This window comes from Furipterus horrens, unplaced genomic scaffold (assembly GCF_987537825.1).
Source record: "Furipterus horrens unplaced genomic scaffold, mFurHor1.1.pri manual_scaffold_3, whole genome shotgun sequence".
NCBI lineage: Eukaryota > Metazoa > Chordata > Mammalia > Chiroptera > Furipteridae > Furipterus > Furipterus horrens.
The window spans coordinates 173,778,443-173,782,223 of NW_028327173.1; the positions used below are offsets into that span (position 1 = coordinate 173,778,443).

The 3,781-nt window shown below is 41.5% G+C and overlaps 1 pseudogene; it reads right to left on the reverse strand.

Moving 5' to 3' along the window:
• Positions 1 to 995: 995 nt before the first annotated feature.
• On the reverse strand, positions 996 to 3,153 carry LOC150016769 (large ribosomal subunit protein uL4 pseudogene; annotated as a pseudogene).
• Positions 3,154 to 3,781: the final 628 nt, after the last annotated feature.

The following is a 3,781-nucleotide window of genomic DNA, read 5'->3' on the forward strand; positions in this document are numbered from 1 at the left end:
CAACATAATTTTATCTCAAGCAGTTCTGAGAACTAGAGGAAACATGGTTCACTCATGTTGTTTACGCAAACACACACACACACACTCTTAAAAAAAACCCACAACTCTAGAAGTTCTGCATTCCACAGATTTGTCTCAACCTGTAAAGATGAAAGAAAACATCTGTCCAGTTGTCTCTTTAAAGATCTTCGTAGGAGTAGTTCTGAGCATGTGAAAGGAGTCAAGTTCACAATGTAGGCCTCTATCTATAGTGTCCTAAGATCTGGACAGGACTTTCAAGGAACTTAATTCTGGCTTTCTGCTAAGAATAAGTAGAAGGCATGTACTCTTCATTATGTGATTGCTTTTAAGAAAATTTATGAGAAAGCAAAAGGAAGTTTCTAAAGTACTGCCAGATGGCAAATACTTGGAGCACTGATATGAGACTAAAGCCCAATCAGAAAGAAACATAACGTGTTTAGGACAAGATAGGCCTTTCTCTCAAACACCTGACACAAGCATTTCCTAACCTTCCATGAAGACACAAAATTATTTCTTGAGTTTGAGGTTTAGAAATAAAGTAAAACTTGAGTGACGAAGAGGACCTCAACAAGTGTCTCCTATTTGATGCTTCTCCTTTGCTCTTTTAAGTGTCTTTTCTGTTGAGGCTGTTTTTTAAGAGCTCGCTTACTTTTCCCCATCTTCGGTACAGATCAACTGGTCTTGTCACCCTCTGGTAAAATGATGGCTTTTCAAAATACAGTTGACCCTTTAATGACGCACGTTTGAACTGCATGGGTCTACCTAAGTGCAGTTTTTTTCCAATAGACATACGGTTGGCCTTTTTTATCCCTGGGTTTCACATCTGCATATTCAACCAACTGCAGATTGAAAGTTCTTTCTCTCTCTCTCTCTCTCTCTTTTTTTTTTTTTTTCCCCACTGCCTTTAACATGTTTTTTATTCAAAACTAGCTGTCCACAGTGATTTGACCTTTATGGAATAAACAAATTTAAGTTTATGCCACAGGCTTCTTTTCTTCTGTGGTAGGTTTCTTTTCTGCAGGCTTCTTCTGAGCTGCCGGTTTCTTGGCTGCAGCCTTTTTTCCCACCAAAGGCTTCTGTGGCTTCTTCAGCTTCTTCACGTGAACATCTTTCTTTCCTTTCTTCCCTACCACAGGCTTCTTGCCTTGAACCCCCTTCTCATCTGATTTGGCTTCCAGTGCTGCTGCTGCTCTGTCCACCTGGAGCTTGTGGTTCTTGGCCTGGCGAAGAATGGTGTTCCGGCGCATGGTCTTTGCATATGGGTCTAACTTCAACATGATTCTCAGGTTTTCCAGTGGCTTCTTCTTCAGAACTCTGTGATGAATCTTCTTGTGTGGTGCTTGGAGGGCTCTTTGGATATCTGGGCTTTTCAAGGTTCTGCTAAGGTCTGTATTGAGCATCTTGTGCACGGGAAGGTTGTAGTTTCTCGTGAGGGAGGCTGCTTTACGCCAAGTGCCATACAGATCATCTAACTTGAAGAAAGCACTTTCAGTCCAAATGCAGAAACGGCCCACATGTCCACCAGGAGCAAGATTTCAAAATGTTCAGTTTGCTTACATTAAGCCGAGTAATTCCAGGGATGTTTCTGAAGGCTTTGATGATACTGTTGTTCTTATTATAGATGATGCAGGGCCCCCTGCACTGGATACAATGACTGTTTCTCGTCTTGCCCTTGCCAGCTCTTATTCACTGAGAGGCATAAACCTTTTTGATATTCCAAACCTTAAAAGCTTCTTAAGAATCAAAACAGCTTCCTTGGTTTTCTTGTAGCTTTCAACTTTATCTTCAGCCACCAAAGGAAGTTCAGGAACTTCCTCAATATGATGATCTTTAGACATGACCAGTGCTGGTAAGGCTGAGGCAGCTAGGGCAGAGCAGATGGTGTCTTGCTTCTGTGTGGTGTTCACTCTGTGATGCCAACGGTGCCAGGTTTTGGTTGGTGCAAACATGCGGCCCCCATAACACATACTTCCAAAAGCACCCTGGCCAGAACGATGAGTTCCACCACCTTGAACTCTGGGAATTCAAGCCACAGCTCTGCCAGCACCCCAACACTCAGCACTGGTTTGATGTCCTGCCAATTCACTGACAGCATAGGGCTGTCTATTGTTTTTGCGCAAGCTGGTATAAAAAAATTTCACAACATCTGGTTGAATGGGAGCCTTGAACACAGCAGGCATAGTGACATCTTTGCCAGACGATTCCCCCTTTCGGAATACACTGATCCCAGTGGACGAGCACATGCCACGGCGTGGAGAGAGGAGGCCTCACTGCTCTCAGGCCAGTGGCTCCTGCAGGAAAAGGAAAGCTTTTTTTTTTTTTTTTAAGGCAGAATCTGTTATTCCAAGAACTGCATTTCCTTTTTAAATTTTTTTTATTTTTCAGTTACAGTTTACATAGTGGTTAGATAGTCATATCCTTTACAAAGTGCCCCCCCCTGATATTTCCAGTACCCACCTGGCACCATACATAGGTATTACAATATATTGACTGTATTCCCTGTGCTGTGCTTTACGTCCTGTCGCTACTCTGTAACTACCAATGTGTACTTTTTAATCCCTTCACCTTCTTCACTGAGCCCCCCAACCTTCCTCCCCTCTGGCAACCACCAATTGTTCTATGTATCTATGAGTCTGTTTCTGTTTTGTTTGTTCGTTTTTGTCTTTTAGATTCCACATGTAAGTGAAATCATACTGTATGTGTCTTTCTCTGTCTGACTTATCACTTACCATAATACCCTCTAGGTCCATCCATGCCATTGCACATGGTAAGATTTCGTTTTTCTTTATGGCCAAGTAATATATATTTATACATATATCGCAGCTTTTTTATCCACTTGTCTATTGATGGACACTTGGGTTGCTTCCATATCTTGACTATTGTGAATAATGCTGCAGTGAATGGGGGTGCATATATTCTTTCAAATTAGTGTTTTGGGTTGCTTCAGATATATACCCAGAAGTGGAATTGCTGGGTCATAAGGCAGTTTCATTTTTCATTTTTTGAGGAAGCTCCATATTGTTTTCCATAGTGGTTGTACCAATTTATGTTCCCACCAACAATGCATGAGGGTTCCCTTTTCTCCACATCCTACCAACACTTGTAATTTCTAGTCTTTTTGATAATAGCCATTCTTACGGCTGTGAGATGATATCTCATTGTGGTTTTAATTTTCATTTCTTTAATGATTAGTGACATTGAGCTTCTTTTCATATGTCTGTTGGCTATCTGTTTGAGGTCTTTGAAGAACTGTCTACTCATATCCTCTGCCCACTTTTGTTTTAAGATTTTGTTTATTTAGTTTTAGAAAGAGGGGAAGGGAGGGTGAAAAAGAGGGAGAGAAACCTCAATCAGTTGTCTCTTGCATGCCCTCAATTGGGGACCTGGCCCACAACCCAGGCATGTGCCCTGACTAGGAATCGAATTGGTGATATTTTGGTTTGCAGGCCGGTGCTTAGTCCACCGAGCCACACCAGCCATTGCCTCTGCCCACTTTTTTATTTTCTTATCTTGTTGTTGTTGTTGTTGCTGAGTTGTGTGAGCTCTTTATAAATTTTGGATAGTAACCCCTTATCAGAGATATCTCCTCCCGTTAAGTGAGTTGTCCTTTTTGGTTGATAGTTTCCTTTGCTGTGCAGAACCTTTTTAGATTCATTTAGTCCCACTTGTTTTGTTTTGTTTTTCTTTTGTTTTCCTTACCCAAGGAGACATGTCAGAAAAAAATATTGCCAAGTGAAATGTCAGAGATTTTACTGCCTGT